This window comes from Falco rusticolus, chromosome 9 (assembly GCF_015220075.1).
Source record: "Falco rusticolus isolate bFalRus1 chromosome 9, bFalRus1.pri, whole genome shotgun sequence".
In the NCBI taxonomy this organism is placed as follows: domain Eukaryota; kingdom Metazoa; phylum Chordata; class Aves; order Falconiformes; family Falconidae; genus Falco; species Falco rusticolus.
In genome coordinates, this window is record NC_051195.1 from 18,031,159 (window position 1) to 18,058,011 (window position 26,853).

At 38.1% G+C, this 26,853-nt stretch overlaps 1 protein-coding gene across 2 annotated transcripts in view; it reads right to left on the minus strand.

The window, feature by feature from the left end:
• Positions 1 to 26,853, minus strand: part of CTNNA3 (catenin alpha 3) — a 507,496-nt gene that overhangs the window by 209,835 nt on the left and 270,808 nt on the right. Inside the window, exon 1 of one of the 2 annotated variants that reach the window (XM_037399919.1) lies at positions 19,983 to 20,190. The exons of the other annotated variant lie outside the window; for it this stretch is intronic. The gene's annotated coding sequence lies outside the window, so the exon portion shown is untranslated. Of the gene's footprint in view, positions 1 to 19,982; positions 20,191 to 26,853 lie in introns of those variants that run through there. 2 annotated transcript variants of the gene reach the window in all.

Consider the following 26,853-nt stretch of genomic DNA (forward strand, 5'->3'; position numbering starts at 1 on the left):
TGCATTTGTATTAAATAAATATTGAGGTTGTGTTATAATGACCTGGAAGCAGGGTCTCCAAAGATACGCTGTCTGCTTGCACCAGTCTGAAAGTGGGCACAAGCATGCACCATTACTTAAGATTACAATTTTTCCTTATAATAGCTACAGAGTGTTTGCTCTCAGACCTCCCTCATTGCTTCTCAAGGTAGTGTATGTAGGTCTGAGTAACTGCCACTGGTTCAGTGAACTCTCAGCCACAGGACTGGCACATAAAGAATAATAAGACAGGTGGAAGTCAAGTTCACACACAGACTGCAAACTTCACGGAACAGTTTATTGGCAAGGAAGCCTTCTTTATTCTTTGCAAGTCCTTATATATAATCTCAACAGGTGCAGTCAGCTACCATTTTCATTTATTAGCTGGCAGATACTTTTGAAGTTTCTCATGCAATTACTGGTGGTAGTGCCAGCTGCCAAAAGTCACATCATCATCATCATCATCTCCCGATTCTTCAAAGATGCTGCATTTTAATACAAGTGATTCTGGAGCTCCAGGTGGCAACACAGCAGCATGTAGAGTTACAATCTCAGCCCAGCCACAGAAGTTTTTGAGGACTCTTACAACAGCCTCTGACTACTGTAGCATGGCTCCTTTCAACAGTTTACGGAAAGGCCCAGATACAGCTTGTTACCCACTTATATTGTCCTCTTGGAAACAGCTGGACACAAATTCCTCCCAATAGTAACCATCAGTAAATTGAAAAAAATCAGAAAGGGGCTGTTGAGTGACTCTGTGTGGTGTACGAAACATCATTCATGTGGAGAAAACATAATATTTAAGCATGCATTTAAGGATTGTGCTTTATGTATCCCAACTGATAGGACATGATAGGTGTGATGAAGAATCTTAATTCCACCATCTCCCTGCTGCTTCAAGTTTTGTTGCTATTAACTATATATCTATGTATTTGATGATACACATAGGCATATTATTCAAACACATTGCAATACTCACGCACACATATGCAAATATAAGTACAGATTACAATATGCCAAGCTGAATCTGATTTACTTCATAAAAGTTCTTTGGACTGAAAGAACTGCTGATACTGCAAGCGGATCTGATAGAAATCTGAAAATAGCAAATGCACAAAACCAAGCCACTAACCTGACAACTTACCATATTTGACAGCCACCTGTTCAAGCACTGCCAACCAAAGAAAACCAAATTTTCTCATAATTTGAGACATAAATATTTACAGTTACCATGGAAAAAAATGTTAAGAAACACCATGGAGAGAGTTTAGCATATAGTCAAACTGTGAATGAAATTCTGAGAACAAAGATAATGTTGATACTCATTAGACCTATCTATCTTCAGGTTTTCATGAATAAAATACTTGCTATTGTACTATGAACAGTATGGTAGAAAGTAAGCTTTCTTCTGTAATCTCTCCCATTCCACTCTTGTTGCAGCAAAAGATATCCCTACATCCCTATTCTAAAATCACAAGGAAAAATATATGCCAATGGGGGGCGGGGGGGGGGGGGGGGGGGGAGTGAATTTTTTTCAAATATCAACTGTTAATGAAAGTATAAAACATATTCAATAACTCTGTGTTGAAAGTATAACTTCAGTTTGCCATCATCTTTTGTATGTAAATAAATGTATTTAAAAATACACGTTATGTCAAATACACTTCAGTGTGCTATGCTTGCAAACTGCCACAACAAGCACTGCCTAAAAACAAACATTTGTGGATACCTCCTTTATCAAATTACTAAAATTTATCGCACTGAAGCTACACGTTTAAATGTCTATCTTTTGGGGATATTAAAGGGTGTATATGCTCATTTCTAACTAAAGGATGTGTTCCAGTTTAGACAAAGTATCTCTACTATCACATGACTACTATATATTAAAAGCAACTAAAATAACAATTGAACAAAACCACATTAATGGGATCCAAGAAAACCTAAGTGCAATCATACATGAAAAGGCTTTATGTCAGATTGTGCTGATACCATAAGAGAAAATGGGATGCTGTAGTAAACTATATTACATAAAGAGCAAATCTGATGTGACAGTGTGTCTGCAAAAAATGTTAATAAGAACAAAACCAAAATCATAAAAAAAAGAGAATGGGAAAGCTAAGCAGAAAAGGCCAAGTAAATACTTCAGGCAAGGTTTGTTCTGTAATTACAAGAGAAACTAAATGATAAATTATGGCAGAGTTGTTTCCTGTTCAAAAGGCAAGAATGAGAAGGGTACTTGGAACTGAAATGAGTTTGCAGATCTGGGGCTTGGTTTTGTTTGTTGAAGACTTTCAAATTCTGGCTCGTGATATTTTTTTTTTTTTTTCAAGATTACTAATACACTTTGTTTATGCTCTTCCATAATAGTAGCAAATTAAATATACAGGACAATTTTGCTACACTCAAGAAACCTCAGGTGGGAACTAACACATAACTGCTACTGCAGACATACACGGACACAATTTAAACTCAAGAGTACTGAGATGAACAAAACAAACAAGACTCAAAAATGAAAGTATCAAGGGTGAAGGTTCTTACGGAAGACTTCAATCTTGGTGCTTCATTACGCTATGCTGAGTGCAGGAACTTGGGCGAGATGAGCCAGAATGCTTCCAGATTATCCTTCTGATAATCCAGGTTTAGAAAGACTTGGATCCTCATACACCATATCATGAGACTATGGCAGATAACGAAAGCCAGAGAGCCATGCCACTGGCTGAAGTCAGAAGATGGCAATAAATGACATGCCGTGATCCCTGCACCACTACTTTTCCTTGCCTAAAGACATTAAGCCTCTGTTAGCAGAGCAGGTGCCAGCTATAAGATTCTCCTGGTTTGGGAGAATCCCATCCCCTTCTCAAGGCAACTGCTTGCACCCACTGAGTGGTCAAGAGAGGAGAACAGAAGACAAGACAGAGGTACAGAGCACAGAAGCTATGTCTGATTTACACTACCCTGAGGCTATTCAAACCCATTGTAAGAAAAAAGTAACTTTGTGTTGTAAGATTACATAGTCAAACAGGATCACTTCACACACTCCATACTGTCCAAGTCCAAACCCAAAAGCTGAGAAATGTCCAACACAACAGTGATTTCATTAAATCATCATTATTTTTCAGTGGTAATCCCATGGCACTTTCAAGCATATAAAAACCAGCATTCTCTTTCTTAAATTAGTGACATTTGAAGAAAAACAGGTAGATAGAGGCTATAGAGACTGGTACAAAAATGAGGTTTTAAAGTACATCGGTTAAATCCAACATAAGCAGCACATCAGCAGTGTAGTCTGAACAGTCCCTAACAATATATGGACAATGCGTACTTGGAGCCTCTGGGTATTCCTACCTATGTTCCAAAAAGTTTTGAGAGGAAAGGAGGTTGTAATCTTTGCAAAAACACTAAGAAGTGCAGGTTTTGTTTAGAATACATAAGTAGTACATACGTACTCTAAAAGAGCTGAAAAAATGATGTTACATCTGTGCTAACTTTGTTACTGGTTTTGCAGTAAGCAGCAATCACTACTCAAGCGATAGCAGAAATTATATGCATAGGGTAGATCAAACAGGCTAAACAAAATATACTGAATAATATCTGCTTATTTCTCATGCAATAAAGAGATAAAGATCGCATGATTTGCAAAATATCTTTAACCACTTATCACTCTATATATTAATTATGGCCTTCATTGAAAATGTTGCACCTTTTAAATCAACATTATTAACTGTTTAAACATTAGTTTGTTAGCAATCACAATGCTGTGGAACTTGCAACATACAAGTAAGTGCTATGCTTTTAACAGATTTCATCCAGTAAAAATAGATCCTACCTAGTGGCAGCCAATATAATTTTGAAAGATAAAAACACTTGGATTTTACCTGTAGCCTGAGCCTAAATAAAAACAAGACAACAAAACTGAAAGAATCAATGCACTATTTGAAAGAACCAGTAAACCTAAATACACCCTAGGCAACTGTGTTGATAAAGCTAAAAAAGAAAGTAAGAGCAAGCTGCTAAAAAGCACAAACAATGCTTTGCTTTCATTTTCATATATAATTGAAAAACCAAAAAACAGTACACTCAGACACTCTAAATGATATATGATAGAAATCAGTGAAGAAACAAAAATCAAGACACTGGAATCCAGCATCAATCCTATGGTACGTTCAACCTAGGGCCAAGAACGACAGGAATTGCCAGTTCTTGCTAACTTTAAATTTCTGAGGTTGTTCCATGCAAGACTGCCATCCCTGAATTTATAAAGTACTAATCGGAATTAAAAACCACATCATCACTTAGAAGCCAGTTCCATAAAATGAAGGCACTGACAGACTCCAGAGACAGGCAGAAAATGAACAGCTTCCCACTTAGGGAATAATTTTAGAGATGGAAAATGGAGAGTTGAGCATGAATGAGCCAGATGACAATGACATCTTGGGAAGGCTAACACAAGGAGGTCTGAAAACAGTATCTGTAATTTTCAACAGGTTTACTATTGACTTACTATGCAGCAATGTGCAATTGAAATGCAGGGCTTTAACAAGCAGTTTTTTCCAGTCACTTGAAAGAGAAACCGATGTTCAAAAAACAAAATCTTTGGTCCAAATACGTCTCTACTATTACAGAAGCAGTTCAATTAGTGTACTCTACTAGTGCATGACTACAACATACTTTTCACAAAATATGGGTCATACTCCTTGCTGCATAATGATATGCACTGATAAAATAGTTAAATTATTATAAGAACACACTGATCCAATTTTTAATCCATATTTAAATGAGTCAAAAGTCTCATTCAACACACTGATTAATAAGCCAGCAAATGCCATAAATTTTATGTGTGCACAACAGGTACAGACAACACAGGTACCGATTAATATTTAAATGAATATTAAAAGTTGCTAAACTGAAAAATGATTTTAAATTAATTCCCTTCATTAGTACATATACTGGAAAGTGATGGAAGCTAGCACAGAAGACTCAGACAAACTCTGAAAACTGGGGGTTCATACAAAGGACATTAGATACCATCATCTGTGACCTTATGAAGAGTTTAACCCCCACAGGTTTTTGGACCATTCACCACAGTTCTAACAACACACTCCAGTTTTCAGTCGTGCCAGAATAAAATCAAAGCCTTTCTTACTCAGTTTTGCTAGCTGCAGAAATTCATTCACCTGAGACTCGGTGATGACAACTTGATTCAATTGCAAATCAGTATCATCACATTTTGTAAAACATATTTCCTATCTGCAGCCTGCAAAACACTATGCTAATAAACCCTAAAGTTCTCTTTTTTAACCTTTGAAATATCTAAGCCCCACTTGTAGTTTAACAATAAAAAAGCTGTAAACGTTTTCAGATTCCACTGCAAGAGCCTGTTTAGATTCTGTCTTATTCTTTATACCTTAAATAAAACTTTGGTGGGTCAAAAGCTTTTGAATACTACACCTTGTCATTAAGTAATTACTCAGATTCTTTGATATATATCTCATATGACACGGCCCTAGAAGTACAGCAATGCTTGTTATCTGTGCCATGTTAGCTAATAATTTCTTGCCATATTCACAAAGTAAGACTGCCTTCTCAATAAAGAGAATGCCGAAGAACAGCTACCCCTAGTGATCAGAGAAAGGGGAGATGAAGTTCAAAGTCCCTGTTTACAGTCATTTCTCATTTTTCTCAGTAAGCTTGTAGCCAGACACAGAACAAACACTGAAAAAAGACAAGACCTCAATGTGCATACACATGTTTGGCAACATCACTGCAAATGATTTTACCAGAAATCACTTTTTGAATAGGTTTGTGTCACATTGTTACTCCCAGATCAGAACTCCAGCTCCAAATGCTAACATACCCCCATCTAAAGAGTTAAAGCACAGTTTAAATTTCTCTGGCCTGACCCCCTGAAACATAGACTAGCAAACAGATCCTTTTCTGTCTATGCAATAGGAAGGCACTTGAAGGGGCTAACTTAAGGTAAGTCCTTTTTAAGTGCCCTGATCACCAAGCAAAGATCCCTTACGTGGGCAGCCTCACGTGGGAGTGGTACCAATGGCAGATGCAGGGCAAAAGGTAAGAATGTGGACTGGGCACCTGGGGGCAGGAGTCCTCAGTCCAATAACAGGAACACTCCTGATGTAACAGTGTAAGGGAGAGGACATCAATGTGTTTACCCTGTGCCTAGCAGAGCCTCAGTTCACAACTAGAAAATCCATATGCTGCCACAAAGGAAATCATAGAATCATTATGTTAGAAATCATAATAATAAAGAATTTATTGGAATAAAGAATCATAGAATCACTACGTTGGAAAAGAACTTTAAGATCGTCAAGACCAACCATAAACCCAGCACTGCAAAGCCCACCACTAAACCATGTCCCTAAGAACCACATCTACATTCTTTTAAATACTTCCAGGTATGCTGACTCAACCACTTCCATGGGCAGCCTGTTCCAGTGGCTGACAGCCCTTTCAGTGAAAAAAAATTCCTAATATCCAATCTAAACCTTTCCTGGCACAACTTGAGGACGTTTCCTCGTGTCCTTCCAGGTAGCTGCAGAAAGTGATAAGGTCTCCCCCAAGCCTCCTCCTCTCCAGGCTAATCAATCCCAGTTCCCTCTGCTGCTCCTCTTAAGACTTGTGCTCCAGACCCTTCCCTAGCTTCATTGCCCTTCCACGGGCACACTACAGCACCTCAGTGTCTTTCTTGTAGTAAGAAGCCCAAAACTAAACACAGTATTCAAGGTGTGGCCTCCCCAGTGCCAAGTATGGGGAGAACGGTAACTCTCCTAGTCCTGCCAGTCACACTATTACTGGTACAATCCAGGATGCTGTTGGCCTTGGCCACCTGGGCACACTGCTGGCTCATGTTCAGGTAGCCATCATCCAGCACCCCCAGGTCCCTTTCCTCTGGGCAGCTTCCCAGCCGCTCTTGCCCAGGCCTGTAGCATTGTGTGGGGTTGCTGTGACTCAAGAGCAGGACACAGCACTGAGCCTTGTTGAACCTTGTACAGCTGGCCTCGGCCCATCAGTCCAGCCTGTCCAGAACCTTCTGCAGAACCTCAAGCACATCAACACTCCCACCCACCTTGTCATCTTAGACCTACTGAGGGTGCACTCATTCCCCTCATCCAGATCATTGATAAAAACGTTAAACAGAACTGCCCCAATACTGAGTCCTGGGGAATAACTCTTGTGACTGGCCACCAACTAGATTAACTCCATTCACCACCAGTCTTTGAGCCTGGTCATCCAGGCAGCTTTTTACCCACCAAAGAGCACACCTATCCAAGCCATGAGCAGCCAGTTTCTCCACGAAAACGCTGTGGGAAATGGTGTCAAAGGCTTTACTAAAGTCTGGGCAGACAAAATCCACAACCTTTCCATCATGCACTACATGGGTCACCTTGTCATAGAAGATCAGGTTAGTCAGGCAGGACCTACCTTTCATAAGCCTATGCAAACTGGGCCTGATCACCTGGTTGTCCTGCTTGCATATAAATGGAAAAAAACTTAACATGATTGTTCTTTAGTGCAAGAATATTTTTCATTGGAAAATTAGGAGAGTCCATAACAAGTAGCAGTCTTCCTGATTTTTCTTCTGTGTGTAAATATGCATTGTGCAATCAGATTGGTGAAACATTGTCCATGTGAATGGGCTTCTGATGGATAATTCAGTATAAGCAACACAATCTGTTTTGAGATGTTATTACTTGGAGCTTTCTGAGCACTGTATAGGCTCTTTATTTGAGTTATACAATTGTATTATACGCGTGGGAGTTCTGTCTGTGTTCATAAATATTATACAGTTACTTTAAAATATGCATAATACACTCTTCATAGAGTCAAAAGATGGATAGAGGACTAGGAAAACAATTTTTACAAGGCAGCAAAAAAAAAAATTTAGCATAAAGAATATTCACGTGGCAGGAAATTTAAAGCATGCAAGCTGCAACAGCAAGAAGAGATAAGAGTGAGGAAGAAATCAAAATCTCAGTGAAGGGAAACAAAACAGAGACAAATTAGAAACACCATTATTTTCCATAAAGCAGAAGGGAAAATCACTACAGTCCTTGCAACTTGCTATAAGCTCTGCTCACCTTCTATACCCATAGCAAATCCTTTTCTGAATTGTATTTGCTTCAGGACAGTGCTGCTTGTGCATCTTTCCTTACATTTTCTCTCTATAATCATACCGATTTCAGTCCATTTTTTTTTTCTCATAATAACCAAAGGTACTGTACCAGCCTCGTCCATATTCAGCTTCTCTCAGACTGATAGTCTCTGTTATTGCTACTTGTCTACCTTTGCAATTCATCATTCATGGATTTACAAAAGTTTCTAGCAGTAGATTTTGTGTAGCATCTTTAAAGAGATTATTTGAACCATCTCTTCTTCTGCACATAACTGGTAGCATCAGCTTTCTACGTAACCAAGAGAGAAGCCAAGTGAAAGAAGAGAGAACATGTATGTGTGCAAGCATTTTGTTCTACATAACAGCCATCATTCTTTTATTATTGTTTGCACTTTATACATTTTCTCTATGCCCCACAGTGAAATAAGCCAAGACAAAAAGAGCAGGTCAAACTACAACACATGCTTTTCCATAGCTGCTCATTTCAGAATGAAAACATGTGTCTGAAAATAGCAGAAATTATTAACACTACATAATAGCTTTAAAATAAATAGTCTGACCTAGAATTAGCAAAAAATACTTTTCTCATTAACATTTTTGTTACATGATACGATCAGCTCTCAGTTTATCTGAAATAAGGGGCAAAGGTGTTTGAGAGCCCAAGTAGAGGAAAAAAAATCTATTATACAGAATATATTTAAATTACAAGGTAAGTAAAAAAATCATGAGGACAGACACACACACACATACAGAGGTCATTATGTAACTTTAGAACATGTGCCTTCCACCGACCTAATTGTCACATCCAGAAGACCATAACTCTCTGTTTAGATCTCCACAGAGGAAAGCCAGAAGGCAGATAACTGCTCCCAAAGTGCTAGAAGCAGCATGAAGCGAGCTCCAGTGAAACCAGGTGTTCTTGATAAAGCAAAGCTCAGTGCATGGAACCAGTCAGAGGCCTCCATGCCTGACACACAGTTAATCTACAGCCTGGACAACCTGCCTGTGTGTGACAGGGAGTTATCATATGGTGTTCAGCACAGGCTATGATTCTATGATTTTATAACTGAACTGAGAAATCACTGAAAAAATTATGAAATGCCTGCCTCTTTTAAAATAACTATTTTTGCAAAGTATTTTCTATTAGATTAAAACACTATTTCCATTCTGAAATGGAAAAGAGATAAATAAAGTGTGTTGGCCTGTTACAAAACAGGGAGGCATATTTTCATCTTTAGCACTCAACAGAAAATAAGAAATAAATTTTAGGCATGATTTGCGATACCTGTTCACCAGCAAGTATTAACTGAGCATATCTAAACATGAAAAAGAAAATATATGGATGGAGCCAGGCTCTCACAAATTCACTTCAGGTGAGAAACAGCTGAAATCAAGGAATACTACTTCTAGTGCCAGAGAAATGCATCTGCCAGGAAATAAAAGCAAGATCAAGCCAGAGATACAATCTCAAAAAAAACCCTACCCAACTGATTCAAATGTAACACTGGAGGTAATTTGGAAGCTAGCATAGGTAAACGAGAACAGACAAGCTGGGAGACAACAGCAATCAGCCAAGGAGTGGACAGTCTTAGCCACTCCAATGTGGCTAATTAGCTACCTAATGTGTTATTACAGGGCACACCACTGAGGTGTGCACAACTCTTGTCTATGTAAGGGTCATCTCATGTACAAGTGGAGTTATCATCATGGTTTGGTCCTCAGGACCACAGTCCTTTCTTTCCAAATATTCAGTGCTACTGTGGCAAGAAAATTTGACTGATTAATATTATCAAGCCCGATGGAAAAGCATAGTTGCAGTTTATGTAACAAAGAGCCAATTGTCTATTATTAAGGCAGGATCAGCTGTCATATTAATCATGCCAGTATTCTAACATTCATCTCTGTATATTATAAAATCACTCTGAAAATCCTTCTCATTTGTTTAGACACAATCAAATACAATGAGGCTCCTGCTGGAAACAAGGAAGTGCAACAAAGGTAATAATTAACAGAAATGGAGTACTGATATAAAACTATTCTCAACTTTTACTGCATAGTAGTGAATACTGTGAGATTTTCATGAAATGTTCATCTTTATCTATTATAAAATATGAGTTATAATACTGATCTGGAAAAAATGAAGACTAGGCAAGGAAAAGGAAAGGAATCTTCAAAAGGATTTAGCTGATATACCAAATATGTTTAGAACATCATTAATAAGACTGTACCCTAAATACTAGGTTTACTTTGAAATATTTATGCTTCAGCATCACAGCTAGGTTATTTCTTCGTAACTGTACATTAACTGTTTCACAGGTTACACTACAAGTGTTTTTATGTCAACTGGTAGAAAAGAACATTTATATATACAAGCTGTGTTTAGCAGGCTCTTTTAGAACCTTGAAAACTTGACTTGGTAATACTGGACTTCAGCAGAAAGGCTGCCAAAACCCAGTGGGCCCGACTGTTGAACCCAGGGCTTTGATTTGAAACCACACCCCATGAAAATATTCAAAGTGTCTAGTCATATAAAACATCATGCAGCTTACCTGTTTAGTGTCTTACATCCATGTTTACCAGCAAACAAGTTTCTCACTAAACTTATCTTCAGATAAACATCTCTACTACCTTGATGCCATTTATCATATGGCACTAGAATTTTACATGAAAGGTGTTCTAGAAGCAGAGACAGCAGTAGCAGTACTCCAGCAGAGGCACTTTTTAGCATAGTTACACACCACAGCCAGTAGTTTAGCCATCACCTTTAGTAGAAGGAAGAATACAGGGTTTTGAAGACTTATTGCTATTCATTCTGTCAGTTTCTGTGGGTTTTTTTACCAGTGCTTGGTGAAGAGCAGTACTGATGTCCACTGTAAAGACTGGAGGAAGAATCCTACCAACAACTTTCATAATGAACATGGATGAATTTGAATTCACTGAACACTCTTGAAAATGTTTCAGTCATTTCTGGCTCAACATACAGACTCTCTTAAGACTTGCTGGACCTGACCTATTTGAAAAACTGTTCTCTCAATGCAATCCTTGCAAGCTTTTCTGCATGCTCTTAACTTAAAGCCACTGTGATTTAACTTTATGCTGTTTGTATTTACATTCACACAATTGTTCAACCATTTTAGCTTTCTGCGGCTGGTTCAGAGTCTTCTCTGATAGGTACTATGTATTTGCTCTGGGCCTCCAATATGGTATATTGAAACAGTCTCCACACAGTTTTGAAAGAGGTCCCTCGTAACTGATTTAGTTAGCTTCTTTCTTTTGTCTACTTTAATTCCTTTGTTACAAATCAAGCAGTAGTGTATCAGATGTTTTTTACTTTTGCTGCTTCTGGAAAGATGTTAAATCTACATGCATTACAAAGTAGCACTTAAAAAGGAACATTCTGTACTAAAATCAGTGCGCCATTCATGAAAAACTGAGGAATTTATTTTACACCAAAAAAATAACTGGGAGAAGGGCAAGCAACAAAGTTCTGAACAGTTGAAGAGATGCACACCACAGTTCAGGAAATACACCAGCCAGTTCTTGTACTACATAAAGAAAAACCAGGTATAAGGGAGGGAGAAATTTGTGATGTATCCTCAGGACTGAGTTATGCCGCAGTCTTCCATGTAAGCATAATTTGCTACATCAGACATATGTAATAGAAGACTATATTAATAAGAAACCTTTTTATAAGGTTCATTTACGGCTTCTCAATAGAAGGTGGAATAGTATAGAAACCTGCCTGGATGGCAACATCTCTGCCTTTTTTAACCTAAACCAAAAGAGAGAAGTTACAACAACAACAAATGTAGTTTCAGACAACAGATAATAATTGTTTCTATATCTTACTTTGAAGTGCTGTCCACTTTTGGCATTATATTTTTGCAGTGGTTGTGGAAAAAGTCATACTTGCTGTGCATGTTGGAGGTGAAATTTGCTGTCTTGCCTTCTTTTTTTGGTTGGTTTGTTTGGATTTTTTGCTTTGTTTTTTAAATAAGCGTTCCCATGACTCAGTCATATTGTAGTGCCCCTACACCAACGACCTGCCAAATCTGTATGGTCTGTTAAAGAACTGTATGTTAAGTGAAGCCAGCGAAAGTTGCTGGTGAAGGATTAATTCTATTTCTGCTTGTACGCATTTATCATTTAGCTTGTTTGTTGGAACTGACAGTGATTTAACAGTTTTCTAACATGGCACTGTTGCTGATTTTTGATCATTAAACATTTGGTTAACAAAAATCACACACACACAAAAATGACTCCAAATTTGACATGACCAGCACGATCATATAAGGGCAAACCCCATGTTTGTTATGATAGCTACATTTCATATATAAAAACTAACTGTGGTTCTTGCTCCTGCCTAGTGTATTTCTTTTCGTCTGATCTGAATTCAGTTAAGAGGTATACTCCCACTTATGGCTTTGCTTAATTATTTTAACCTTTTTTTTTAATGAGAATTAAAACAGGTGATGCCAAAATGATGCCCAAAAAATAGTGCTTTATCACGGTGCTCTTTATCCTAGCTAAAACTTCAGAATACAATGACATCTAACCTTGAAGAACTTAAGAATTTTTTTTAAACAACATTCTTCCAGGTATCTTAACTAAAACATAAATCTATCCAGACAATATGAAACAAGATCTTGGCCAGACTAGAACTATTTTTCACAGTAGCTCTAATTACAAACTTTGTTCAGTAGAGAGGTTTTATCATGTGAATAATTCCATCTTTTTCACTGAAGAATGATAAAAAATAGGCCTTTAAAATAAGCATATGCTTTAAGAGCCTGAAACAATGTCAACGGGATCCATTTCCATCAATGGACAGACAGATCTGAAAAAGCCCCATGAAAAGAGATGAGATTGCCCATGTTAAGCAAGTATGTATAAGGTGCTGCTGAATCAGAATGAATGCCATTATGATTTTTTACTCATATGCTTTTTAATGTCAGTAAAGTTTACCTCTTCATACATCCATGTAGGTAAGCACATGTATATATATGATGTTATCTCCCATGTAAAACATTTTCCTTAATATATATTTAGTGTTATAAAGAAATCCATTAGTTTGCTGGAAAACACCCCAAATCACCTAAAATCCACAGGAAGTGAATTCACAAGTGAATTTCTATGCGAGTTCCTTGCAGTTTCTAAGGCAATTGCTAATCCCATTTTAAAGATGTCAATGCTTTTCCAAGTGTATTTGTTATAAACAATTCTGTATCATTACTTTAAAAGCAAGAAATTTTAAAAGGCAAAAAAACCCTGGGTACTTTGATATTCAGAGGTAATTCTGTGAAGTGCCTGATTCTGACTAAGCTGTTCTTTACAATGAGAAAACAATTTAAGAATCTGAGTGGCATGTTATACACTCAAAGAGAAACCCCTCTTTGAAATACAAATCCACACAACGTAAGCTTGCTCGCTGATAACAGAAAATAGAGATACCACCTGCTACATAACTGCCCCAGCTGTAATAGGCATGAAAACTGAAAATCTAAGGCAGCTTAATCTAATATAAAGGCAGACCACTTTAGCCACGAAGTTTACTATCAACGGAGTAAGCTCAGTTGCATAGCAAGCCATCTCTGCCATACAGGGGGGAGATGCACATACAATTTAAACATTGCTGTTAGAACCCACTCTAGTTAAAGCCTATGTAAACACAGAAAAGATTAAAATCTTATTATCTGCCTTGCTCCTACTTCTCTCATAACCTCCAAAGCAAATAATCAGCTTGAGCATAATCACAGTAACTAGATGATCAGCTGTATGAGATCAACAGTAGCTTTTCTTCAACTGTATCTTCCACCGCTTTTAAGCACAGAATGAGACAATTTTAAACACTCAACATGTGGCAGACCTAATAAGCAGCGCCCTGGACTTCTGAGTGAACTCAGAAGAGAAAGCTACCAACCCACAGTTTACAAAACACATACAGAGACACTTTCAACTCAGCCACTGCTCAACTACTTTGTTTTTCATTTCACTCTTTCTGCAGAAGAATCATATCTATAGCCAAAAGGTCTTCTATGACTTGGGTGATACATGTTGACTCATCAGTATTTATACTTCGTTATTATGTCAATACAATCAGTCTAATGTAATATATCATTCATATTGTAGTAAGTATTATTACAGAACTATAACATATAATAGCAATAATTAACTCTTACACTGAGCTTTTCTCTAAGTGTTTTGTAAAGGAAGCAAGTGCTCTTCCCTCAGTTTTCCCACGAGAAAATTGAGGCATAGAACAGTGAAGTTACTTGGCCATTGCTACCTTTCAGACCAATAGGAAAGCCAGGGATAAAGCATAAAGCTAAAACTCCCCAATCTTTAACTCAAAGGATTCACACTCGAAAGCATGACTGACTACATACATGGGATAATCTTTCTTTCCTGCCATGAGGCTTCCAATGCAAGTCAGGATTTCACCATACAGACTCACTATCTAGTGACACCAGTTGTTGCTGTAACTTCTTGCTGTGAAGAAAATGAAATACAATATAAAATAAAGTCTGCCATTATCCAGCTAGTAGTCTTAAACTGAAGAGGCATACATGGGAAAATGAATAGACAGCCTCAATTTATCAAAAGCTGAATAATTTTGCCTTTGAATCTCCCCACTTTTGTGCTTACAATTATATGCATTGATATCATAATCATTTTCACCTCTTCATAAACACAGAAGAGTCCAATTTCTACTCTTGCCAGTCTGACTTGCTGCCCAATGGCAGAGTACCTCCATCAGCTCAAGACAAGGCTAATAAGAAGGGAATGCCAACTTCCCCGGGTTTTTTCAGGCAAAAATCTATCTAGGGCAATAATTAGTATAAACTTTTCATATTCCCTGAAAGCAATAAAAAGTTTCAAAGAAAAAAAACAGAACAGAGTTGTAGAGATCTCTTTTTACAGCTTATGGATATCAGACAGCTGGAAAGTAAGAGCCAGATAACTGTGTAGGAATGAACTGCTGGAGAACAAAATAATTTGCAGGTCATGCAAAACCAGAAAAAATAAAATGCATTTGTTCTTCTTACCCTGGATCTTACTCTGTGGCACGAGGAAAATGAAATAATTGTTTCATTACTCATTGTAACAAGGATCCACAAATTAGGTATATTTTCATGAACTCACCCCTACAAATTTCAAAAACACATTCTGCAAAAGTTATGGAGTTGTGGCTATAGCAATAATCTGAATTGGCTGGAGTACTGCTGCACATTACAAACAAAGACACAAATTAAAGATTACAGCAAAAGCTTAAGTTTATCACTTTCAAGATGAATGTGTCTCTGCAAGTTGTTTCAATGCTTTTTGGAACCTTACAAGAAGCTGTGCCATCCCTGTCTGTCTTCATCATCATTAAACAAGCAGTAGTAAAAAAGCACTTTGTTACTGTTTTCTTCCATGGATTTGGAGATGGATAAATCTCACTTAAGTTCCCTACAGTGGCAGTTCAGAGTATTTTGGATGAACAGTTCTTTGTCTAGCTATGAAACCACAGTCAAAAGGCAGGTCAGAGCACAGCAAGCTATCATTCATTGTTTTTTCTCACACATTAGGAAATAATCTCAGAATGAAATTAATTCATTTTACAGACCTTAGCTTTGGGGTTAAGATAATAAACAAGGATGCCAGTAAATAAAAGTAAGCATTACCCTCTGACTACAGTTGATATACCCTTTTTTCAGCAGACCAAACACAGCTGCACATTGTGAAGTTTTTGTCCTATTTTCTAAGAGGACACAACCTAATCCCAGAAGCTCTTTTCCTTACCACTTAAATTCTCAAGTGCTGCTGTTCCAGTGCTTCTATAGAGCTGTGGTGAACCTCCATTGTGAAAATGTGTGTGTATGCCAAGACCTGCCTCCCCCAAAAGAGAAAGGATGCATGTGCTTTCCAGAGCACAGCAAAGGACAAACTATCTAGCTGTCCTTGCAACCTCCCCACATGCAGCGGCAATGGCACAGAGGAGTTTATTAGCCATTATGGGGCAATTCCCCACGGGCCTGGGCCTGTACCTAGAAGGCTGTCCTAGCACCACCCTACAGCATGCAGGGAACAAGCAGGACCACTGCACATGGCACTCACAGATAAACATATGGTTGGAGGGGAGCGTGCAGAGGTCTCCCATTACTCTGTTGGGAAAAAGATAACAGTATAATGAAATTTTAGAGCTCTTCAGTTGTTACAGGGTTTAGGAATCAATGGTACCTCTGAAATATACCATCAATATAGAAGCTGTCTGAGGACAGAAAGAGAATAACGTACTTTGTGTCTTAGAGCGACCGAAAAGAAGTGGTAACACAGGATGTGTTACATATAAAATCATACGAACTCCGGAAGATGACAGGATGAAGAGCCAGAAACATCAAGCCTGTGATGAAGGCAGCAGCCACTTGTGCCTATCTATTAACTAGCACAACGGTAATCCATCCAGATTTTGATAGATTTATGAATCAATCATCTGAATAGTCCAAACTATGATCATTGCTGTCAATGTCATTGCTGACCAATGTCAAGCCTTCACAGAGAAGGCATTTTTTGGTCAATAATAACATAAGGATTGAAGCTACAACTGCGGGGAGGGGATGGGGGGGGCGGGGGCGCGGAATCTACTGTATTGTCAAGTCAATACCTCCCCTAATTGAAAACATTTCATCAGATGGGACATTCAGTACAGAGATCTCCTCTCCCACTACAGATCACCTGGCAGGAAAAAAGTGCAAATCTATTGTGCCAAGACCAAAACTGAGGTTTGTGACTCCAGTTTATTGTGGCTTGCTAAATGTCAAGTTATGAGGGATCACGTGGATCCAGATATGGATTCATTTTCCAGTGAAGAAGCTGAATACTGAGGTGGTATAACCCACTGTCATATCAAGACTGTACAAGAAACATCCACAGCTGCTTTACAGGCCTGACAACAGGGATGCCTTTCCTCCTACATGCCTCTGTGACTTTGCTATTCCACAGAGTAGCTTTGCCATATATGAGTACTATCATGCAGATTATAAGCCAACTTTTAATGCATTTAGTAATGGTAAATACCCTGGGCTGAAAGCCTGTTAGTATTATTCAGTTTGCAAAGTGTACTTTGCAGTTGTGAGATGTTTATGACCAGCCAAGCCTTTGTTAATAACTCCGCAGGACAATCCTATAATGTAGTGTCTCATATAACGTGAAAGGCTTGATGCTATTCATACTTTCCTTCTGAACTCTTTTTATAAGACATGCACATGAAATACTGTTTATCACCATTACAGGAACACAATTATTTGCTAAATACAGAAAAATATCTCTGGACAAGATTTTGACTGGCTTCAGCATGGGAAAAAAAATATTCTCAACATCTAGAATCAATTATTTCAGAAGCAATAGCTATACAAATGAAATATAAAACCAAGCACCTTCAAGCTGTTCAGGATGCCAGGAAATACAGAGCCTAAATTAGTATTGATATATGCCTTATGGGAATTTACTGGTGTGCGTGTCAAGTAGATTTTCTTAAAGTAAGTAATTATTAACAATGAGAAATATTTGTATGGTTTACTTGCAATGTCACTTGGGATAGGGTTTATTTTAAAAATCCTTTTTCAGGTCTTTTTTATTGTTCCTACAAAATGGACTTAACATTACAATTGCGTTACACTTCACTATGATACAGTACCTTTATTATAGCTAAATTCCCTTTAATTTTCTCAGCCTTTAGGCCACAAATCTTATAGTGCTATACAGTGGTTATTTATTTCTTTTATTTGTTCTGTTTCTAACCTGGAATTCATTTTCCTCCACAAAATATTTTGATTAGGTTTGTAGTCATTCCAATTTGGATGTAGGAAAAAACCCCAAGCTTTCACTTGACCACCGCAAAACTTAAATTTATTTGTTTTCTTTGCACTTTAAAATGATTTGTGTAGTGTTTGGGATTTATGCCCAAATGGGTCTAGCTGACTGGTATAGTCATAGATCTTTGAAATATCAATTCCCTTTGAATGGCTTGAAAGCTGCAGAGAATGTAAAATAGAAGTGGAATAAATGCTGGGTGGACATGCAGCATCACATCCAGAACTGAAAATTCATCTTTCTAAAATAACCTATCTTGTTTAGGATAGTCTCAAAAAACTCACACCTACTTTCCAGCTAGTTTATGAGATCTCAGAACTTAGAGTTTGCATTATGTTGACAATATAGTATTTGACAGCTGGTGGGTTGGAGGAAGGAAGCATATGTATCAGAATTTATACTTCTGATCTTGAAGGTTAGCTATCTTCTGAGTTCTATTCCAATCTCTTGTATTTTGATGAAGCTCATTGATCTTTAACAGTATAAATTAAAAGATTAAATTAAAAGTACTGATCTATTTTTTAGTTATTGTTAGTCAATATTTGAAAGACCCTAGTGTATCAAACGTTTGCTACTTCAGATTTCAAGTCATCTGTTTTTAATATCTGGCTCTATTGATTCATCAACGCTTGGCAACGCAACAATGAGACAAGGCACACATTGCAATACAGAAAAATCATCTTTCTTACTCAGTTCCAATCATCTGACCTTTGGTATCTACAATATTGATATCTATAACTGAATGAGTTGCTTTGAACTCTTACTGCACCAGTGGAGACATAATTGGTAAAGACAAAGGAATTAAACTGAGCCTAAATTTGGCATTCATATTTGATCAGACTGTAGACGCCACTGACTGTACTGATTCAGCGTCCCGGCCACTCAAACAGCTAGCACTACGCTGGGGATACTGAAAATTAGCCAACACAAGTTCCACTCTCAGTGTCTGAAAACTGGATGTCCCTTTATTTTTTGATGGGCTTGATGATGTCATTATAAAAACTTCCTTCGCTGCATAATTGTAAACTAAAAGCTTCAGTATTTTTTGTATTACCTTTTTGGAAAGAAACTTAAAAGGCATATCCCCTGAAGTTGCACAAACTTTTTGCAATTTGTCTAGACAGTAAATTAAAACACCTGAAGTTGTTTAGCTATCAGCAAACCTGCATGAAAATGTATACAACATCAAAAAATTATTTCAAAGATTTGTTAGAAAATAGTAGAAGACAATGTTTCATCCGCTGAAGAAAACAGGAATACAACCACTTGTTTAAATGGAAGGAGAAAGGAATCTGAACATTTTTTCACAAGTTTTGAACTATTGAAAATAAATTTTTAAATTTCAAAAAAAAACCCCAACAACCAACATTCAATTTAGATTACATTTTTTTCTAAGTTTAGGGTTGTGGTTTTTAGTTTAAAAACCTCAAAGTATTTCTTAAGTAAAAACAAAATGAAAACTGGAATTTCCTGCTTGAATGATATTTCAAACAAAAAGGGCAGCCTTAGAGAGAAATTACTGAAAAATCCAAGTTTTCCTTCTGTAAAAATCTTACCAACATATTCTCCTTCAGCAGTTCAAGCCAAATGGGGAAGATTTCGTTGTACTACAAGGACACGGAGAGGGTTTTTTTGAAGGCAGCACACAAAAAAGCGTAACATTTAGTGCATGTAATAACTGGAAAACCATAGAAAACCTACACATCTCCCTCACAATAAAACCACACCAGAAAACCTGTGCAGTGTAAAGCCAGCTGGCAATCTCCAGATACGTAGCGGGAGGTGCCTGTTGAGCCAGGGCTGCTGATGCCTCGTCCCTCCCGCACTGTTCACCTCAGCCTGGCTCTCTATCAGGCCAGTTATGCAAAGTGACATACACTCTTTTAATTTCAAACGGTAAAAAGCTTTCCATTCCACTCAAAAATGTTACAATAAAATGTCCCCATTTCCATAATCTCGGTAAACGTTTTCTTACCTCAAAGTCCCTTTTCACAGCAAGGATAATGATGTAAAGTTGCAGTTCTTCAGAAGATTGAAATCACAATTTCAAACTGAATTTTTTTTTTTTTTTTTGCTGATATGCTCCACAGGAAAATAAACATTAGTGCTGGGAATGATATTTAAAAGTGTCTCAGGGGCCTGCACCCAGGCATTGTAAGCAGGGCTGAGAGCTCTCTGTGAGAGGAGCCTGGGGCTGCCCTGCGCTGGGTGCAGCCGGCTCCAGCCAGTTCCAGCTGGGCCCCCCAGCCGCACTGGCGGCACCTGGGGTGGGGGTGCCCCGGGAACCAGGCCAGAGAGACACCTGGGGTTTTCAACACCTGTTTCCAAGGCAGCTTTCCGCACAAAAAACTTTTCCCCGATTCACAGATAAAACCTTCCCTTGTGGCTGTATATTCATTGACAGATACCACATATTAGGAATCACAGAGATAATTTAATATAATTAAACTACAGGTACAATCTGTAACAGTAGCCAAGAAAAAGAAAGTGGTAACTGAAAGCAAATACTAGCTCGGTGAAAGCAGCAGATAACGTTTACCTGACAAAAAGCTAAAGATGTGTAAACAGGACAGAGGTCAATGCTTTGTATAGCTCTTAAATTCTGCTCACAAAGCTAATTCTAGTTTTATTTTCTATCATAAATCCATTTGCTTTAAATCTCCCTTACTGCCTGTCATTAGTTTAGAAAAACAAGTGGTGTTTAAGCTGAAAAAAAGCCTGTGTATGCGCTGACCAAGTCTAAAATAGAAATGTTAGCAATAAACAGATTATCTATTAGATGTGTGAATTTTAATAATATTTCACTGTTATACTTAAAAAAACTGAGCGAGGTCTGGTATAACTTCAAAGGACTAATTTAATGCTCATTCTCTTTGTTGTTACACTAAATTCTCTACAATATATCTTACAGTAATTCCTATAGGCAACACCCCAATGAGTGTAGCTTAACACAGAGCAGCTGGCCTAGCTGAGGCAAATAATGAAATAGAGAAACTGTATCGCTGTGTATGCAAATACATTGATTTTTCATCTCCTTGGTTTCCATTGCTCCTGATGTTATTACTTTCCAGCAGAATATGGTAAAGAGCTTGGCATTTAATTACAGTTAAAAACTGAGAATGAAAATATATGATAAAATTATGGCAAATTATTTACCCTACTCCTCAGAATCAGCCTGATATTATATTCTGATTTTTACAGATGAAATTTCTGGTTAAAAATTTTTCTTTGCCTTAAGTTTGTCTCTTTGGCTGTTTCAGATATGAAGTCTTTGAGACAGAAGAAGGTCCTGACTGTACTAGAATTGGCCTAATCTTATCACAGAGAACACCTCCAACTGCGTCTCCAACAATAGCTGCAGGAATACAAGGTGGACAAAACATTTACTCAGAGGTGAACTAAGGATGCTTGAAGACAGACAGCTCAGTGCTCAGGATGTGGCAGAAAACTGCACAAGCCCATCATCAGCATATATATTTGTGTTTGTACCAAGCAAGACACAATAGTACATTTCCCTTAAGACCTGAGCTACTTCATTCTAAACCAGCATAAATAAGATGGTTTTCTACACAATTGAGTTAATTTTTGCTTGTTATGCAGAGCAAGAGCCCAGTGTACTCCACAAGTCACTCATGTACAGCCCCTAAACTGAACAATCTGAAGGAAGGTGTACATATTTATGTAGAGAGACTATAAAAATGGGGAGAAGGATAACGTGATAGCATGCACAGCCTTTGTTTGCAATGCATTTTACATTGATGGATTTCAAATAAACTAGCTATCGCTTCACCACTCACAGGAATAAAACAAAATGGCACATTACAGAGAAATGCTATCTCAAAACAACAGCTGTATGCATACTTTGGCTATGAATGTAACTGGCGCACAGTCTCAGCAGCATTGCCTATTCTATTATCCCCCACAGGGAATCAATGACTGATTACATTTAGCATGGCCTCTCTTTTTCTACCTTAATTTAATCTGCTATGAAATCATGATTTTCTGTTTTCATTTCCTCCCCAAGCTTTCTTTGTCCCTGAATTCCTCCAATTACTAATTCCCTGTTCGCGTACCTTTTAAGAGCCAAAGCCCACATTGGAGGCCTTTTTTTTCTTCTTTTTTATGTCGGGTTTTCCCCTCCAGAAGTGAACCTGCATACCTTCATCACAGAGACCACAAAAAAATCTCACTGCGCATAGTTTGGGACCATTCCACTGCCTTAAGATAGTCACATGTGAACAAAGACAATCCAAGTTTGCTGTCCTGCCTTCACCCCTCATCTGGGAGATACACAATGAACAAGACAGTAGCCCCAGCCCTTGCATATCCTCTGTGGAGAAGCCAATAGAGCCCTCCACATTTGGTGACCCTGATACTTTTTGTGTGATTTCAGGGAGAACCCAGCACAAGTCTCCCATCACCCAAAAATGCTTCTTGAGTGTGTCTGATAAACTGCCCGTTTGAAGTCATTCTAGATGCATCGTTGTCATTCTTGCATACTGCAAAGGGTCTCTGTACACCTCTATAGTGCCATTAGAGGTGAAAATTAATTAGGATATCAAGTTTTGTAAGTCCTGTATTCATGAAAGCCACTAAAGTTAGGTAACACTGCAAAGAGTATCCTGAGTACACGCTCTCCCCCACCCCACCCTCTGCAAAGCAGAAAGCTGTGCCCTCCATTAGAGAATTTACTCATTGGTGGAAGGAATGTGGCCAGGCCTCACAATAGTATGTTGCTGAAGTGGAGGAGGGGTGGGAGGATGTCCATTGCTTACTCTCTTTCTTCCTTTAAGGTAATATGAGAAGATTCATAGTATGTGAAAAAGAACAATCCTCCAGGTTAAGTGTGCTCTCAAATCAATATTCTTACCTTTGAGATTATAACATAGCTGACTGGTATACTAAGAACATATTGACATTGCTACAGTTAATGTACAAGGTCTTCTTGTTTATGGAAGACAAACCAATTCATCATAACAATAGCAATGCTGAATACCTTGAAGAATAAACAGAGTTTGTAAAGTTTCTACTATGTCCTCAAGACTCATTATTAATCCTCCAATACCCACTAATATATTGAGAACTACACTAATGTTTCTCACAAAAAATTTTCAGGGTTGATATTTTTTTCTTATTATAGCATATATTCCAGACATTACAGAGTAAGGCATGAATAAGCTCGCAGGAGACAACATAATGCAATGTGAAATTCAAAACCTATTGAGAATAAAACCAACTCATATTTAGGACGCATCATCTTGGCTTTTCTTGGAAGGACATATAAGACCATACAGGCTTTTGGAAAATGAGCAGAACACATCACGAAGGGTGATCTCCAGTGGATTTATACTACATGCCTTACAGCCTGTCCCATTCTGCTGGCTCTCCCTCTCACATGCCTTGTTCATTTAACAGGCCACGTAGCAGCACGCAGCATGGGAATCCTGGTGTAAGGTACATGCTGATTCACCCACCCAGTTACGTTGACAGGCCAACAGGCAAATGACTCCCCCCTGCCATGGCTAAGGTGTAGTTCAACTGCTTTATGCTCCACAGAAGCTTTAAAGTGAACCTCTTCTCCAACCAACTATTGTTGTTTGGTGGTGTTTTGTTTTGTTTTGTTTTTTTAAAAATCTTTATCATAGTGAGTTCAACACTCAAGACAGATTTGGATGAAATCAGGCAAAAGTTCAAAAATTATCAAGGAGGGGACCCACAGCTGGCAATGTAATCACTTAAACCTCATTTGCATAAGAAACCAAGCTAAATAGCAATTCTTTTATAAAAGCCTCAAGCCAGGAAAACACATTAAATAATCTTCCAATTTTAAGTATGAAGTCGTCCAATCAAATAAACAGTAGCATAGCAGAGGGGTTTTGAGTGCAGTAAAACTTTGCACGCCAACAATTAAGAGAGCCCTGAAGTCTCACCTTCTCTCACCAGCAAGTGAAACCAGCACCAGACCCGATACCAATGGGACAGGCTTAATTTAAGCAGAGACTAAAGAGCTCATGTGAGTTCCTGCTCTGATGATATAAATAAGACTTCTTCTCATTGTTTTTAGAAGGTTTTCCACGGGTCTGGTTTTGCACGTAGATTCTTTATAACCAAACCCATGTATACAGTATTGTTTTAGCATTCATTCTGATCTATAGACATATATTTTTCATGTGAAGCTCAAACAAAATTTCAAGATGGGGATGAACTGTTTTTGAGAGAGATTTCTTACTCATGATATAACCAGTAAAATACAGCTTTACATTGCTCAATAATAGGAGCTAGAGTTCCGTTAATGACATTGCCTGCAAGAGTATACTATAAAATGTAAATAGTAGCTTATAAAAAATACTTACTTTATGCAGTAACCAATTATTTATAATACATATGAATAGATAAACATTTTTAATGTACCATTAAAATGACATTGTATTTTTACTGTCTTTCTCCCCTTTTTCCTCACAGTTTTAAACAACAATAGAAAATCTAATGCCATGCAAATAAGTTTACACTTTCTGTAGAGGACATATACTGCATTTATAACTGGAATGCAGGAACAGATTGGTGTGAGAAAGCCTTTAACAAGAAGGAACACTCTTAAAAGAAAAATATGAAAGGATTCAAATGAATAGATGTCAAGTCTTTAGTATGTTGTTACTAAGTTTCTTTCATTCCATTCAGTTACTCCAAACTATACTGAAAAATCATTAAAAAATACAAAACATTTTTATTACTTCCTGTTTCCAAGACTTCCAATTAACTGAATTTTCATATGACTTTCGCTCTAAGAGTACAGTACAGGCCCAATAAGAACCATTCACTTAGATTACAATGGTAAAGTGGGCAAAAATAATCTTTGCCATAGTTCAGCAGAACAATCTACCTAATACAAAAGCAACACATAAAAATGACCCCATGTACAATGTTTGTGCTCATGTGTGAAGCTTTTTCAGATGGTCCCCAAATGATTATTCCCGGTTAATTTAGCATTACCTTAAACTCAATCACATCAAAAAAGGTATACACACAAGTGTTTGGGATTTCATATAAATACAAGAACATGCATAAGAGATAAGACCACATGTCCCCACTGCTCAGTACCCTATGACAGTGATCAGCCAGGGACGGTTAGGAAAAATATGTAGGACAGAAAAAATACACACTGATGTTTTCTAAATTATGTGCTCCAACCTACTGGCAATATGCAGCATAACTTCCTGAGCTTGGGATTTCTTGAGCCAGAGGTAGTATCTACCTCTTAGCGCAAATCCACAGCTGCAGTGAATAAAAATGTGTCTCAGAGCTAGCGACGCGTAATTCATTACTTTTTAGTCACTGAATCTAAGTGTATAAACAATACTCTGACCTAGGTGACCAGCTGCATACCATGAACAATATTCATCCCCATGGGCTGAAATTTGTTCACAAAATATTTCAACATTTGTGAATAATCTATAAGTGAAGAGGAATGCCTGTTCACGAACAATTCACAGACAAAAGAAACACTACTTTAGCCAGATGATTCTTTTGTGACAAAGAGTTTGGCCAACTCCCCATGCACGGTGAACTGCTGATTTTTGGTGGTTTCCCATTCCCTTCACCCCCACCCCCACCCCGGTCCCATCGGGGGGAATGCCAGTGACTGGGGGATGCGGACTACTAAGTTGCCTGAAGTCTGAGTCCTTTACTTCCGCCAGCACAAGGCAAACAGAAATCAGTCAGGACTGCAGCTTCACAGCTAATGTTTCCTGCATACTGTAGCTATTTCAAAGATGCTTCTCTTCTCTTTTCCTTGCCTTCAATTCAAGATGCTACCTAACATGAAAAGCAAAAAGACAAGACAATAACAAGTGTATCTCCTGGAATTTCTAACAACGTCTCAACGCTACTATCTGAGAGAAAAGCAGACTACTAGAAACTATCTGCTAATCTGCTAAGAAACATGCTACCTACTGCCGACACTGATGTTCACTATGTACCACACAGTGGAAGTTCCTTCTATGTGTTTGTCACAAATTCCATGTATATCTTGTTAATCCCCTTCAATTTTCAGCATTGTCAAACTAGTTTTCAAACAGCTAGAGGTTTAAACAAAGAATTTCTAGTGAGTAGAGGCCCAACAGAACTTAGCCTTAAATGCAGTATCACCTTCTGTACTGCGGACTGAGAATTTCAGGCTGGATCCAGACACCCACGTGAATTTCTCCAAGTAACTTCAATGCACAAAACTAAATGCCATCTATCGACAACACTCTACATTCCCTATATAATCAATAGGGAGTGAGTGCTAGTTCTTACAGGGCAATTTAGAAACATAATACACAAAAAGAACAATTACCAAGAGTTAGCTAGTAGAAACTAACAAACAGAGTGCATCCAATTACCCTCCTCACTCCAGAGATCAGATAAATATCTCAGGATATCACACAACTTGGCCTGACATACTTCCACATCCCATTCCTCTCGCTTCCAGGCCTGTCTACCAGACTACAGAGCAGGTTAGGTACGACAGTGTTTCATCCCCCACACTGAAGGAGGGGACAATGCAGGTGCCAAGGGGCCAGAGCATGCTGCTGACATACTTCAGGGTAGGCCACGTGGTCCCTTTTCACAGGATTTTTTCTTTAGTCTTGAGGTAAACCCCAAAAAATTCATTAAGGTAGAACAAGAACTGAGATGTCTCCGTCCTAAGTGAGCGCCCACAGATTCACACTCCTGCTGCAGTCACTCCTCTGTGTGGCGCACTTACCTCACTCACTTAAGACTGCTTAACATTCATTCTCCACGCATAGAGGGACTGTATGCTTTGGAGACGGGATTTACAATGGCTTTATACTTCCAACGTTTAT